The sequence below is a fragment of the Antechinus flavipes genome, chromosome 4 (genome assembly GCF_016432865.1).
Source record: "Antechinus flavipes isolate AdamAnt ecotype Samford, QLD, Australia chromosome 4, AdamAnt_v2, whole genome shotgun sequence".
Taxonomy (NCBI): domain Eukaryota; kingdom Metazoa; phylum Chordata; class Mammalia; order Dasyuromorphia; family Dasyuridae; genus Antechinus; species Antechinus flavipes.
This window is the reverse complement of record NC_067401.1, coordinates 453,528,662-453,546,190: the sequence shown is the minus strand read 5'-3', so window position 1 is coordinate 453,546,190 and position 17,529 is coordinate 453,528,662.

Here is a 17,529-nt window from a genome sequence, read left to right as displayed (position 1 = left end):
TCCAAGATCAGAAAGTTTTGAGGAGATGTGAGTTTCATATCTGAAATCATCTTTCAGAAAGATGAATTTCTGGAAATGTAGAATTCCAGATGGAAAGTTTAGATAATAAAGAGACATTTCTGACAGCAGTAAAAGAGATATATTGGAGAAGAGTTCAAAAAAGTTCTAAACATGAAGATTTCAGAGCATTCACTGCCTCAATAAAAACTGGTCTGATAGAAACTTTATTGAGAGTCAAAGGGCCTGGCTAAAATGAAAGTGCGCCAGTCCTGACCTAAGGATATTCTAGTTCAAGTCTCAATTAAGATGCTTAATATCATCACTTTCTCTCTAATCTCAACGTTGTCATGTGTAAAATTAAAAGAAATACAAAAGTAGATGAACCCTCCAAGGTCTACATATACGATTTTATAATTTAGGAACAAGAGTAAATCCTGCTACCCCAAAGTTTCTCTATATGTTAACCAGACTTGTTCCAACTTAGAGAGTCTATGACCATGGACAAGTAATTTAAACTCTCTAAGCATTAAAGTGATTATAATTAAGGGACCGTCAATTCACATGGTACTCGGGAAGACCAAATGCAATCCTGAAGGTAACATTTACTTTATTACATCTTAAATTGCTTTACAGATGTCAAAAGGTAATCGCCTTCCCAATTGGATTTACCATAGGGATGGTAGAGAGCCCTCTCTGTCTTCCTGTTCCACTATATGAAATAAATCCATTCATATGAATTCTCATCCGGGGAAATTTTCAATGCCATGCATGTTGCCTAGACAAATGACAGTCCCAGGTGGTGAAGAGTAGCCTAAGGGCCACAGGGAAAACTGAATAAAACCATCTTCTAAAACAGACCCAACAGTCACCCAGCCTTTGCATAAATACTGCAAAGTGCTTGGAAGCCAGTGTCTCTGGAGGCAGTAAAATCTGTATTAGACAGGTGGGCTCTCTGTAAATTCATCCTAAGTTATTCTACCACTGCACTGTGGCAACAAACAGCAAGTTTATTCCCTCTTACACATAATAGCCTTTCAGATTCTTGAAGAAAGAAAAGATGTTGTCTTTATCAGACTAAACTTCATCCCTTTCCTCAAGTGATCCTTATGTACCATAAACTCAAGGCACTTCAGCATCTTGGTAGCCAAGAATTATGGCTCTCCACTTGCTATTCATCATGTCCGGCAAGAAGCTGGCATATTAGGCTTTTAATAAATGCCCCTTCGATATTTGCTTGATACTAGTTACCTCTGAATTCTCCCTCATTTAAATTTCTGCTTCAGATTGTGATGAGGGAAATTGAACACCGTCCATCTGAGTGTAGTCAGGTCAGGGCACAATGCGGGATCCTTTAGGGCATTCCATCTGACTCTAATTTGGATTTTAATATTGAATTCAGGACTGAATGAAGTGAACTGTGAAAGCTGTCTCACAAGATAGAAACAGGGTTCGAAAGAGTGAGTGAGGAGTGGCTGGGTCCCAGGGCCAGAAATCCCATGGTTTACAAGGAGTGGGACCTTTTCTTTGTGAGACTTAGTAAGGGCCACCTTGGCATTGAAAGTCCCCTATAAAGCAATTTAGTAATTTTAAAGATGTGGTTGGGTTGAAAGTTTTTCCTCATTCATGACTTCGAGGTCATTTGTCCTGGCTAATGATGGCAAAGATCCAGTCTATGGTGAGTGTTAGCCCAGGCCCCTCTATAATTCTTGTCTGGTAACTGGGCCTTGCCTCTCCTTGCCCAACTGATTGTGGGAAAGGAGACACCCTTTCTGGTGAGATCATAATGAAATTGCTTTCTGCTTTTTTCTTGAGAAATCTCCTTAATTGATTTGATTTATGTGAGCCGGTGGTCTTGTCCCACACAGGACTGAAGTCTTAGAGTGATATATTGGCACAAATGTGAATTCCCCGTAAAAAAAGAGAAGAAATCTGAAGTCATGTATTTAGGCAATGGATCTGAGATCGATACAAATCTGCAGAGTCCTGAAATAGAACCCTAGAAGTGATTGAATGAAGTGATTTCTAGAGTACTTTAAAGCTTCACCAATGCTTTGGTCAAAGGAGTCCTTTGAAGCATCCAGCTCAATCTTGTGGTGAAAAAGTACAAGATAGGAAGTCAGAACCTCACAAACACTTAGTGTAGGAGGACAGCCCCAGATTCAGGATTTTTTTTTCTTCCTATTCCCTATTATCCTACTTTCTCAGATAACAGGAGGATCCTTCAAAAACAAAAGTACTAGAGTCCTGTAGTGATCTTTCCATCCAATCTCTCTTAGATCCTACCTTTGTATCCAAGACTCAGGTTCAAACCAAGAGCTTGGTGCTACCCTACTTTGTTTCTGATGCATTGAACCAAGCCTCTAGCTATGAGACCTGAGCTAACACTTTAGTCCATGACTTATAAGGCCATCAATGACACTTGTGGGCTTAGAAGAAAACACCTAGATATCAGCTATCAATATAACCTTTGTCTGGACCTTAGCACACAGTAGCTTAGCAGGATGCCCAGCCTATCATTTCCTAGCCTCTCCTCCCACCTGGGACACATACATACCACAAGGCAGCCATGAACTAGATGTATTTATTCCATGGATGCTTAAATCTAACCATGTGGTCTAAAGTACCAAATCCCTAGACTGCCTGAAGGCATGGAAAGCAGCCTCAATGCTTTTATGGGAATAGCACTGCAGTAATCTCTAGTGACTTATTCTCCCTAGAAATAAACAAAATGGAAACTTTGCTGTTTCAAAAGTTATTAAAATCGGGAAAGAAAGAAAATAGATCATGTGTACCTCACCTGGGAAATGTCAACTATCTCCCTTCCCACGCTCCTGTAAATCCCTGGTAGTTCTTTGAAGTTAGTTCCATGATGGAAATGAAGTCATGGGAGAAGGGCAAGTTCCAGATGTGCTGACAGGTGGCTTCCAGGAACACTGCTGCCACAGCAAGGAAATTAAAATGCATGGGACCTTCAGCATAGAGCCATCCAGGAACATTTGGGCATTTCCAGTTGCTAAATGATCTCCTGGTCTTTGAGATTAGATAGAATAAATCTCCAATGATTCCTAAATTCTTATTTCCAATCAGTCAATAAGAATTTAAGTGCTTATTATGTGTTAGCTATTATTATAAGCCCTGGGAACACAAATTCAACTAAAAAGGAAGACAGTCGCAGATCCTACAGAGCTTAATGGGGCAGTCAGCATATAAAGGGAAGCTGAAGGGAGGAGGAGGGGAACTGCTGAGGGAGAAAGTATCTAGCAGTTTAGCATGATACTGAAGTAAGAGAAAGGTAGCCTCCAAGGAAAGGGAAATAGTTGACCTAGGAGATTTAGTTAAATAGAAATTCATTCTCTAGTAACAGGGAGGACTGAAGGTACTGCTGGAATTTGAGTTTCAAGGCTAAAGTGACCTTCTAAAATAGAGAAGTTTCTGTCATAGGATAGAGAAATGCAGAGGAGTGCAACTTTCTGGGAAAGGAAGACAGAGAATGAAGTATTTCTCTTGGAGGGAGGATTTGCTTAACCATCATATTGGATTCCCAGTATCCCTCTTCTTTCAACAAAACTTTAAATTTCCCAGCCTGTAGAGTACTTGATCTGAAGTCAAAATTTCATGACTACAGCTATTGGAGAGATAAGGGAAAGGTCAGTCAAATCCATAGGAATACACACAATGGAACATCACCCCCCATACCCATTTCATCTGGTTTTTAGGAGTGTGTAGTTAATAACCTCACAACTCCCAAAGCAAATGCAAGACCAAGCACTTTTCTTTGTTCCCAGAGTTTATTTCTACGGTAAGGCACAACACTGTATTATCTTGTTCATTACCAATCACTGGAGTTTAGTTTGAATTAAATATACTTGTTATTCTATCAGGGACACAATAGTAAAAAGAGAAACTTAATTGGTCAAACATCTCTAATTCTGAAAATTTATTCTTTAATCAGAGAAACCAGCCCTCTATTTCTAAACAAACCTTATTCTTCCCAACTCTTTATATTTAGGTCCCATCAATCTCTGAGTTATGTTTGTTTCTTTTCTTGAAACCTCTTCACTGTCTATGAATCCTTCTCAAGTTGAAGCAAATAGGAGAGGGCAAGGGCACTCCAGTGAAGGATGGAGCTTTCCACGCCATTAGACTGATTCTTTTTATTGTGTATCCTCATTTTTGAGCTTTTATTTTGCTTCCCACACTTGTCGTCTGCAAGCATATTTCACTTTGGCTTCTTTGAGGACTCTGAATGATGAACTTATACAAAGCTGGGATGTCTGAATGCATCCATCAACAATCATGGTCCAGGGTATGTGATATCCACATGACCTACTTTATTTTCATCCAAGTTCAATTTTATCTGCAGGCCTGCTTTCTAATCCCTGATGTCTTGATCTCCATCTGGAGCTCCTCACAATTGTCAGTAATGTTTACTAGCCGAGATAACCGTGTCATCAGCAAACTTTGCCATCCTAAAATCCATTTCCTCTTCAGAATCATTAATAAATACAGCAGCTAAACCATCTGCACCTCTAATCTGCTTTGGTCAATAGCCTGAGGCTGCTTCTCCTTTTCAAAGTTTCTTCTATTGCTCTTTGGCCCATTGTTAACTGTTTCCCTCAGCTTGAACAATCCCATCTCATAAAGTTCACTGTTCTTCCTCAGTTATTAGGGAGAGAGCCATCAATATCCCCAAGGGAACTGTTCTTTATTGCCATTTCAAACTAACTGTTCTGTGATCACTGTTGGAATTACTTCCCTCATCCCCTTAATGTTACATCATAAGATTAACTGGATACTTCCATTCTCCTTTTCAGGCACCAAACAAGCTCTTATAAAACCAAATTATTCATGAGATCAGGAAATTGATTTTTGCTACTATTCTTCAACTTCATCCTCAAATGAGTAATATTGAAATAATTAAACTCATCTCATTATCTCCAATACAAGCTGATATTACCAGTTTGTTGTCATTTGATATATGACCTACATATTTTTAACCAATGATAGACATGCTGAAGAGTAACTATATATTATAAGCGACCTTCTTATGGGGGAAAAAAATCAGTATCAAGTGGGAAAATCTGCCATGGAAGCCTCCTTTTCGCATGATGTGGTTAGATAGAAGATAGAAGAATGATCTTTGAGAAGAAGCCAACATTAAATTCCTATAGTTTCTCTTTATCCATTCTTCATTTTCAAAAGAGGCTTCACCTCCTAGACTGGGAGCTATCTCTGGTTGTAAAATAAACACTAGTCTGGGTTCAATCCTTGGTATTGCCACTGATTCATTGAGAATCACTAGTTCATTTTGCTTTTTTGGTAATGTGTTAGGTAAGTAACATTTTTTTAAAAATTGCTATCTGGTCCTCTTCCTCTTAATAATTCTGAATTATAACAGTTCTCTCTGAACATCTCTAAACAGTTGAAATATATTTTTGTGTTACTGGCATACTTTGTACTTCAGACCGGCAAGGTTCAACTAGTACTGATGAGGATGAACCCTGAAAGTGTCCAAATGATGAGGGGTGAACCCTGAAACTTTCCTCTGACAGAGACTTCTTCAGGGCAGTTAAGTGGTCTCATTCAGTTGGAGATCTGGCCAGAGATGTGGTCATACCCTTTATTTATTGAGTTGAAGATTAGTCTGGGACCACTCCCAGTAACTCAAACTTCTAAGGTAAGAGATTTCTTTTCTATTAGATATCTAAGCCTATGGATTGTCAACAATTGAAGAATTCTCATTCACTTTTGAATGGAAGCCCTAGCCTCAGACTGATAAAAGACAACTCTGAACTCCAAATTTTTTCAGACGTCTAAACCAGGATTATGCTTACTAAAGAACTTTTCTTCTTGGCAAAGCTACCTGTCAGAACTCTTGGTCACTATGGAGATATTCTCAGTGTTAACCTTTGTTATTTCCCTGACAGGACCTTATTTACTGAGAAATCTGTCTTCCTAAAAAAAGTTGGTTTCTCAGTGCCAATAATAAAATTTCCTTTTGCCATACAGACTTTTTGGGTTTGCTAAATATTTCTTATTGGATCTGCCCCGACCAGAGGGGATATCCCATCCCAGTTATCTCACCTCTTCACTAACACTAGCACTTCATCAGAACCACTTATATCCTACGTCCTATTGGTTTTCCCAGAACCAATGATAGGATTTTTAACTCCAAAAAAGACTGGTATTAGAGGAGCTATACTAAGGCTGAAGAAACCATATAAAGCAAAAAAAAAAAAAAAGAAAAAAAAAGAAAAGAAACCAAAAAATTCATAATTTTCAAGTGCTTAATATACATTGGGCATTTGATCCTCACAACAATTTTAGGGGTAGAGACAATTATTATCTCCATTAAAAAGTTAAATAAACAGAAGGAGGTAGAGATTAGTTGACTGTCCAGAATCATATAGCTAAGTACCTAAGACTATATTTAACCTGAAGTCCTCTTGACTGCACAAAGATTCAATGTAAAATTCAAGTAATTCTATTCCTAGAGCAACTATGTGGTTCAGGAAAAAAAGTGCCAGACCTAGAGTCAGGAAGATGAGACTTCTTACGCTTCCTAGCTGAGAAAGTCATTTAAACCTGCTTGCCTCAGTTTCTTCATTTGTAAAATGAGCTGGAGAGAAAATGGCAAACCACTCCAATATCTTTAGCAAAAACACCCTAAATGGGAAGCATTGGAAATTGAATCAAACAACTAAACAAGAACAAAGGTCCTTGTAGCCTTATGGTTGATCGACCTAAAAATAATTCCAACAACCATACAAAAGAAGCAAGATCTTTTGCCCTTACTCCTTTCTTGGTAAATTCCTTATGTTTCATCAACTAGCTGATGCTATAGCAGATCATAGGAAATAATACCTAAATGGTGAGTTATCCTTAGGCACAAGCTACCATGAAAGAATATAAGATCATAAAATCTAGAGACAGTAAGAGACTTCAAAGTTAACTAGCCTTCCTGTATCATTTTACAGATGAAGAAACTGAGGTCCAGAAAGGATGGTTAGCTTGCCCAGTATCACATAGAAAGCATCAGCAGAATTGGGTTTTGGCTCCATGTCCCCCAGCTCTAATTCCAGGGACCTTCTGAATACTCTGGTAGCCTCTTGGATGTTGAAATAAGAGACATCAGAAAATAAGGTAAAAAACCTTTTCTTACAAAATGCAAAAAAAAAAAAAAAAGTAATCTGGCAGTTAACCTCACAAAAGTTGAGTTGAGCTCTCAAAATTTTATACATACATATATACATGATAGAATTAATGCTATATACAGAAACAAATAATCATCAAAAACATTGTGGTCTTAGTTTCAATAAAATAATAAAGTGGTATGGTAGAAAAGAATAAACACAAAAGAGAAGTTCTCAAAAACAGTTGCTCGATTGTTTGATATACCAGAGAAGATAGATGATGGGGAAGTCTTCTTGTTGACAATTGCAAGCAAAATTAGAAAGCGGTTTTGTAGCAATTTGTTTTAGACTGGCAGCTTATACTGTATTCTGTACCAGCATAAGTTCAAAAATGGTGACCTGAACTTAATAAGAAAAATCGAATTTAATTGAATATAAGGTAATGTGGTCCTCTTGATCCAATAGTTAGAAGAATCCAAAAGAAATAAGAACTGGAAGTTACAACTAAAAGACAATAAAAAAATAAAATTATATCATTAAAATATATTGACCATATCAATGAAGTTATAAAAGTTAGGAGAGTAATTGTCATATAGGGAAAACAGTATTGTATCGCATATGGCTGATAAAATCAGATGTCCAAATACACACAGAGAAGTAAGACAAATGTGTCACAAGAATCATTTCAGCAAAACATCCTACAAAGAATGCTTTGGATGCTGGAATAAATGTGGCACTGAGCTGAGTGGATTGTGCTGAGCTCATGAATGAGACCTAGGGAAGTCCAAGGAGACTGAGATGTTCCACCAATGGGCAATTTATCTACCAAGTTTAGAGTAATGATGAAAGAATCAGGCTGCTAATTGATTTTCTTGTATTGTGTACATTTTCTTTTTTGTTCTTTCTTCTTTTTTATATAATTGTTGCTGTTTATAATTGAGTTTGTTCCTTTGGTGTGGGTCTGCAATTTAAAACAGCTGTTTTAGAACCCTTCCCCATTTAGGTGGATGAACAAATTAACTGAAACTTCCCTTAAAGAAATGTCTTGGACGATGAGCATTCCTAAGGGCTGGAGGACAAGGACATCAGTATGTATGTCTTAGTGATGATTTACTCATTTCAGGATTTCCTTTTTTTCTGGTTCATCTCCACCACCATTAATTGTTTTTTCTTGTGATCATCTTCATTATCTTCTGCCCCCAGTATCTATTCATCTATATTTGTTTCTATCCTCTGACTTTTAATGCATATAACATTTTAAAATGCTTACTGGGGTTAGAAAGTAAGAAATGAGGAGGAGGAATGATGAGATGATGAGGATGAGGATAAGGATGAGAATGAGATGAGGAGGAGGAGGAGGAGGAAGAGGATATAACATTGGTAGGGCTTTAAGGTTTGCAATTTTGTTTTTCAAATATGATCTCATTTGTCACAATTTTATAGATGACAAAAATAAGATAGAGATTAAATAGCTTGCCCTCAGTCTCCCAGCTGAGAAATGTTTTAGACTGGATTTAAATTCAGATCTCCCCAACTCTAGAGCCTTCACTCCATACTCTGAACAACTTTAATCCCTCTAAAATAAGCAGTGGCTTATGCTTCATAATTACAACTCCAGAAAGAGTCCAGTTCTTTGCACCAGAGGTCAGAACCTTATCTCCCAAGTGCTGGCAGAAGATGGAGCCACAGTTTCTTTTGGGTATGAATTAAGCAGTTATGCTGAGTGACTTTTTCTCCGGGTACTCAAGATTCAGGGGGGGGTCAAGGTCCCTTCAAACAAAGAGATAATCAGTCACTTACTCTGACATTTTAGGGAATATGTCTACAGAAACATACTCAGAGTCATTATTTGCCTAAGTTGTTTGTGCTTTTGGGAAGGTGATATAAACATCAACATCATCTTTAGGAGGGGACAGGGGTAGGACATAGGGTAGCTAGGTGGCTAAGCTCCATGTTTGAGTTCAAGTCCAGGCTCAGACCTTTTCTAGCCGTGTGCCTCTGGGCAAGTGTACTTAACTCTATTTATCTCAATTTCCTCAGCTGTGAAATGAGTTAAAAAGAAAATGACAAACCACTCTAGCATCTTTGCCAAGAAAACTCCAAATTGGGTCATGAAGGATTAAACTCACTTAAATAACTACAAGATGGTTAGGCTATATAGCAAGATTGACTTCTGTGATTTAATCAGAAGGTTGTTTTTTTTTTTTTTTGATATTACAAGGCATAAAAAGCAAAGAATAAGAAATCAGAATGTGTAATTCATTTTAAGCCTCAATATGTTTATGAAGTGATATATTTATTAAGTAAGAATAACTCTTTAATTTAGTTACAGAGTCAATAAGGCAAGAGTATAAATTGTGGTGAACTATTTCTAAGCATCTTAGATGGAGGAAGTGGATAGGAGAAACAAATGGAATTGAAAATGAAATAAACTAAGAAAAAAATCAATCAGTCAAAGGTGTATCTTAGATACACGTTGAATAAGAAGAGAAAATGTGTTGTGGTAAGTTGAAGAGAATCAGGCATGTCCTGTGGGAATTGGAATTAGAAAAAAGAAAGAAAGAAAAAAAGTCAGTTTGAAATGCCACATTCTAATAACAGGTGAACCTAGTGATTAAATACCTCCAGCTAAGCACCTGAGAGGAAATCACTTGATTGGAAGGAGTTCTTGTCTGCGCTCCTGTCCTCTATGATCACAGGATGGATCCTTGTGAATTTTAAAAAGTACAAAAATAAGAGCTTACTGTCATCAACAAAAAGTTTCTTCAGCACAAAAGCGATGGAGTCAGGAGTCAAGGATGAATTAGACACCCCAAGGAAATGCAGCTTTGGAATTCTACCAAGCTCTAACTAACCCTTGGAGCTCAGCAGAAACAAAGCCCGAGAGGGGGAAGCTTTATTAGGATTCCACAAAGTCATGGGAGGAAGAATCCTGTTCGATCAAGGACTATGAGTTATCTCTTTGTAATATGTCCACAACTTCCTAAAGTCTAGATTGACTCATTAATTGATATTAACTGTCTAACCTATATTGAGCAGAACAGAGTGGGGCTATAAATGATAGTTTGGTGCAAACACTGAAACCCACAAGATTGCCCCTCCTAGCCCTGAGGGATAACCACAGTCAGACTCCCTGGGGGGAGAGACGGGGGAGAGACGGGGGAGAGACGGGGGAGAGACGGGGGAGAGACGGGGGAGAGACGGGGGAGAGACGGGGGAGAGACGGGGGAGAGACGGGGGAGAGACGGGGGAGAGACGGGGGAGAGACGGGGGAGAGACGGGGGAGAGACGGGGGAGAGACGGGGGAGAGACGGGGGAGAGACGGGGGAGAGATGGACTCACATAGGCAAACATGTAGCAACTCTTTTTATGTTGGCAAAGAATTGGAAAATGAGTAGATTTCCAACAATTGGGGAATGGATGGATAAGTTATAGTATATGAAAGTAATATAATATTAGTCTTCTATAAAAAAATGATGAACAGGCTGGTTTTACAAAGGCCTGGAAAGATTTACATGAACTGATGCTGAGTGAAGCAAGCAGAACCAGTAATACATTATACACAGTAAGAGTAAGATTGTGTAATGATCAACTATGAAAAGCTTGGTTATTTTTATCAGCTCAATGATGTTTTATTTATTTGTGGAGCAATCTGATGCAGTCATTTCCTTGCTAAAAATCCTTCAACAACCCTCTATACCCTACTAAATCAAATCAAAATTGTTTATATCATTGAAAAGCAGAAGCAAGCCACCGTTAGTAAGATCTAGATAATGTAAAATTTGTTCTTAACTGATAAAAGCATCATGGGCAAATAGAGTGAGGTGTTTGGTTGGTAGGTTTCCTTAATTAGTTCCCTTACCCTTATATACTAACACATAGCAGACCTAGGATTTGAAGCTACATTTTCTGATTCCAAGTCAAACTTGCAAATGACACAAAAATAAAGAGTTCAATGAATAAGATTAAAAAAAAATCAACAATATCCAATCCTAAGGCTAGTCTGGAAAAACCTTATTTCAAGTTTTATCACAATGGGCCATTCACATCCTTCCTTTCATGACAGCAATTTACTCACATTTTATTTAGTTTAATTAAACAATGAATATTATAAATAAACAATAAATATGAAAACATAGAAAGGTAATTCTTCCTCCTATTAGCCACAAAGGTGAGAGATTCCAGGTTTGATACACTATAGGTAGTGACAGACTCTTAAAATGAGGTTCTGGCGAACTACTCTTTTCCCTTCCAATTTAATTTTATTTTAAGAGATGATTTTTGTGGGAGGCAAAGGAAGAACAATGCATTGAAAATATGTAGATGATGAAAAACCAAGAAATATTACAGATTGCAGTAGTTTCATTTGTTGTTCAATTCCATTCCCCAGAAATTTGAGGAAAAAATTGAGGTTTTTTTCCCCCACTTTCCGCTCCCTCAATAGAATCCTGTGCCAAGATCTGAGAAACAAAATTTTACAAATCAGTATCTCAGTCTAACCATCTCCATTCCCACTAAATTGGAGTCAGACCTGAACAGTATGTTCTACCCACTGAGTTTTGGGGTATGGTGACCAATGATATTGATTCTGATGTTCAGAGATGCACAGGTAAGCAAGAACAAGATAGCCGTTGTCTGGTCTCACCCTTTTTAAAAATATGTATTTATTTTCTTAAACTAAATACAAAAATAAGAAAAAATAGAAAGAAAAAGAAAAAACAAAATATTGGCAGGTGCCCAAGAAAATATCAGGGAGGATTCAAAATATGTAACAATACAGTTCCATTTCAAGAAAGCATATATTATAATTGAAGACATTTTATTCATGAGTATCCATATTTTTAGTAACTTTCAAGGTCGGAAAAAGATAAGGGGATAACAATTGTTCGATTTTTAAAAATGTATTTAATAATTGCATCTCTTTTTTAAAAAATTGTCCAGAATAAGGGAAATTAACATTAACTCTTAGGAAATTCCTCTCCCCATTAGCTTGGCTATTTGCTTCCATCTCAATCATATTGCCTTTTTTTTTTTTTTTTTTTTTTTTTTTTTTTTGGGTAGCAAGGGAATGGAGTAATCTCAAAGTTTCTATGTGGTCAAATAGCAGCAGGCAGAAAATAGCAAGACACATTGCATCCCACCCATGAGAAAGGACAAGTCTGAACATGCTTTGTTGTTCAGCTATCATAGTGGGAACTATATTGGACTTGCAGCTAAGAAGGTCTGATTTCAAATCCTTCCTTGGAAATTTATTAGCCATGGAAACCCGGGCAAACCATTTTTCTCTCAACCTCGGATTTTCCATTTGTAAAATTAGGATCATATTAGAAACTAATTCAAATTGTTGTTAATATTAAATATAATAAATTTATGCAAAACTTTTTGTGAAAATGTTAACTGCTATTATTATTCTTATTATTTATATTCTGTGTAGGCTTATACAGGTACATATTTTTTTGATAGAAGGGACTGTTTCATTTTGTCTTTTTAGTCCCAGAACTGAGCAGAAGATATCTCATATAATTTGATCAAAGAAAGGAAGAAATAAAAAGAAAGGGGTGGTAGAGGACTGAGGGAACTCTGGAGAGATGGAAGGAGGGGAGAAAGAAAGAAAAAAATGGAAGGAAGAAAGGGAATTCAGCCAGAGAGGAGGAAGTAAACAAGGATGGAATGAAGGAAAAAAAAGACCTAGACAGACTAGATCATAGAAAAATATACAGTACTAGATAGATAGATAGATTGATAGATAGATACAGACAGCCATATCTCTATAGATGCAATTTGTCTTTCTAATTAGAATGGATATGTTTTAATAGCAGGAGTCTTCATTGGTGCATCTTTAACTTTTTATCACTCCCAGACCACCTTGTACAATCGATGAAATATATTTTGTGCTTAATATGCTGTTAACTAATTGATTTGTTTTTAATCAAAGCAGGAACCAGCCAAAAATCTGATGGGATCACTGAAAATCGCCAAGTTTTAAAGGGGTTTTAGAGCCATTTAACATCACCCTGAGAAATTTTCTCAATTGAGTATCCCCTGAGTTTATAAACCATTCTACTGATCGCTTCTGAAGCATATTATTGGGGTGCTTGCTTTCATTTATGGGTTGACTTCGATGATGATTGAGGCTACTTCTAGTTAAATTCTACATTGTAATTTTAATTTATATTCTGTGTAGGCTTATATAGGTATATATTTCTTGACAGAAGAGAAAGGGGTGGTGGTACATCCTTTTGGAAGGAAGATTTTTCTCCCTTTCTACTTTGAAGAGATTATATAAATATAATTTTATAAATATTCCCAAAATTCTGATTTAGTGTATGTTATATGCATGTAAATACATGAATACAAGCATGAGAATACATATAGTCACAATATGTTACATATATATATATATATATATATATATATATATAGGGGTGGGTGTATATTATATATATGTATATACATATATATGTTTATGCACATATACACATAAAATAATGAACAAATTTGCAATTTAATTAGGTAGACAACTAACAGAAATATAATAATTTGTTAAGGATTTAATAGAACAATGGAACACAGTCCAGTTTTGATATGTCACATTCTAGTTCTATAACCTGGGCATTCATTTTGACCTCAGAGAGATCCCATGCAACTCTCTAATATTATAAACTATAGAAAAGTAACTATTTTGAATTGATGGAAGGAGTTTCTGACTAGGAGCACCCTACAGACAATAAAATTCACTAATTCAGTAATTTACCCCTACTTGTGTGTTGAGAGGAAAGAAGATCAGAATTCTTGATAAAGACAATGATTTTTCTTTTCTTTTAGGTGTATTAAAGATATTCTTAGAATTTGTAACACCGCAACTGTTTCATTACAATATCCATTAAATGAGATATCTCAATATATATATATATTAGTAGATCCTGAAATAAATCAACATGATCAATAGAAGCATCATTATGCTAGAAGAGTTACTCATGATTTGTTCATGATTCTATTGGAATAGAATGCTCTGTGGATAAGTAAAACATGGAAATAATGCAATGACACCATCTTGTACAGTTTATAACTTTAAGGCAGCATGATATAATGGATATATGATTATCTGTAAGTTAATCCTAGACACTATTCCTGTATGACACAAAATAACTACACCATAATTGAAAGATTATATAAGTGGTCTAGCCATACCAGACCTAAAACTGTATCATTGGTACTGGCTAAAAAGTAGAGTGGGAAATCAGTGGAATAGGTTGGGTACACAAGACGTAATAGCAAATAACTATCATATTCTACTGTTTGATAAGCTCAAAGCTTTCAGCTTCTGGGATAAGAACTCACCATTTGACAAAAATTACTGGAAAAACTTGAAAATATTATGTCATACAAAATAGTATGTAGACTATCTCATACCCAATTAAAAATAAGGCCAAAATTGATATATGCTTTAGACATAAAGAGTGATACAATAATCAATTTAGAGAGAAAGAGTTTACCTATCAGATCTATGTAGAAGGGGAAAATTGATGACTAAATGAGAGATAAACATTATGAAATGAAAAAAATGGATGAATTTTATAATACTGAATTTAAAAAATTGAGCAAAGCAGTCAGGTTTAGAAGGAAAGCAGAAAACTGGGAAATCAGTGTTTGATAAAGGCCTCATTTCTAGAGAATTTTTAGAGAAAATTAGTCAAATTTATTAGAAAACAAGTCATTTCTCAGTTGATAAGTAATCAAAGGATATGAACAGATAGTTATCAGAAGAAATTACAACTATCTATAGATATATTTTAAATGCTTAAATCACTATTGACTAGAAAAATACAAATTAAAACAACTCTGAAGTACCACCTCACACTGTCACATTGGCTAATGTGTCACAAAAGGAGAATGATAAATTTGGAGAAAATAGAAAATTATAATATGAATGTATTGTTGGTAGAGTTACAACTGATCCAACAATACTGTAGAACAATTTGGAACTATACCTATGGCTATAAAACTATACATCCTTTTCTGTAGCAATACTGTCACTAGTTCTGTTTCCCAGAGTCATTATAAAAGAGAAAGTTTCCTATATATGCAAAAATATTTATAGAAGATCTTTTTGTGGTGGCAAAGAATTGGAAATTGAGGGTGTGTCCCTCATTTGAGGATGACTGCATAGATTGAATTATATAAATGTAACAGAATACTATTCTATAAGAAATGATGACCAGGCTGACTTCAGAAAAACCTGGAAAGACTTGCATAAACTGATGGTGAATGAAATGAGTAGAACCAGGAGAATATTACGCATAGTATCATCAACATCGCATGATTATCAACTATGACAAATAGCTTTTCTCAGCAACAAAATTATCCAAGACAATTCCAAGGGACTCATGATAAAAATGTTATCCACATCCAAAGAAGGAACTATAGAGTCTGAGAGTCTGAATGCAGTTTGAAGCATACTATTTCCACTTTTTTTTTTTTAATTTCTTTCCTGCAGTTTTTTTTTTCTTTTTCTTCCGATTCTTATTTCACAACATGACTAATGTGGAAATATGTTTGATATGATTAAATAAGTATAATCTATATTTTATCATTTACTTTCATGGGATGGGGAGGAAAGGAAGTAGAAAAAAATGGAACAATCTTATAAAAGAGAATTTCTTTCTTTATATGTATTGAATAAATACTAATGAATGGAGAAGGGGGATAAAGATTAACCCCTTTGTCTCTATAGAAACTCTCAAAGTTACAGATGAATTGATTTCAGGAATAGATATTATTTCCACACTAAGAGTTCCCACACTGATGAATGCTGTTTAGATCACATTAGCAATTTCCCCAAAAAATAGATTTCTACAGATTATTTGCTTTATAGATAAGAAATCAAGTCAAAAATATTTTACTAAATATTTACTGTTTGCTAAAGTCACTTTATTAAACTCTAGACATACAAAGAAAGATTTGAAAAAAAAAAAAACAATCTCTTTCTTCAAGAGTCAATAGTCTAATTGGAGAAACAATATACAAGTAATTATACATATAAATATATGTGTGTGTGTGTGTATACACACATAAACATATTTATAGACACATGTATAATAGATGCACAAATATATCAAATATCTTTTTTCTTTTAATATACCTAAATCTGTGTAGCTTTTACAAAGATTTTAGGTTTAGGATAAGTCTAATGTATCCTCTTTAATTCTTTCTATTTCCATAGTTATTTCTAACTGTTGAAAACAGTGTCAAATCATGTTTTCCTATTCAAAAGTTCCCTACAATAATAAATAGCATTGAATGGATTGTTCCCTGTATCAGGCCCTGGATCCTATTAATCTGCTACCTTAGCCCTGACTTTTGTCACTTGTGCTGCCAGTGAGTCATAGTCACAACGAGTTGCACAATTCCTTTGACTTTATGCCAGATAGGTCAATTGAATGTGAGAAAATAAGATATACTTCCCCCAAACAAGGCCACTTAATTCTTTTGGTCTACCCAAGCAGTCTCCGGGAGATCGTTTTGCAGTGACTAATTTCCCTAAAGCATACAAAAGAAATCACAAGAAAATGTGTATGTGGCTACAAAAATTAAACCTTTTAATGTAGCCTTCCATTTATGCAAATAGACGGCCTACTATCGCTTGCCTTTTAGGAAATTACCTTAAACCATTTTCCGTTCACCCACCATTAACCTAGCTTGATGGATGTCCATAGAGTCCCTCATAGTTAAGTTGCTGCAGGCCCCCATTATCTCACCGGCTAAGTTTGATTGTGCAGCAAAGGCTCCTGCCAACCACGGTGACCCACAGCTGCCAGGCCAGGCCTTGCCAGCTTGTTTGCCTGAAAGGCATTTAAATAAGCAGCCAGCTACAAGTGCCCAACATCCTCCCCCCCGTATCTCATGTATGACAGTGTAAACAAAACCCCAAAGATGATTCCTTACAAATGGATTGCTCTTTAAAGGCCTTGTGGTGGAAGCACCGGGATAAGGGAGCCCCCTCCCAGTGTCCCCCATGTCACTCTGCACTGCCGTCCTGGCCATTTTCTCTTCCTGCTTCAGATTAGCCGACAACATTGTCAAACAACATGGGTTTTTCCATGTGGGCTAACGTGCACATCGCCACTGAAAAGAAAGCCTGAAAGGGAAGGAGGGGCTGCTGTGAAATGCCTTGTTCCTAAGGAAACCACTTTTGTCTTGTCTGTTCTGCTCCAAAGCTACTTTCATCATTTGAAATAGTATGTGTGTGTGTGTGTGTGTGTGTGTGTGTGTGTGTGTGGGCATTTGTGTGTCTTTGTGTATATGATGTGTGTGCTGGCTCATTTTGAGACAATAATTGTCATGGTCTGAAGTAACCTTGTTAAATCATACCCCTTCTTAATCCTATAATCAGTAT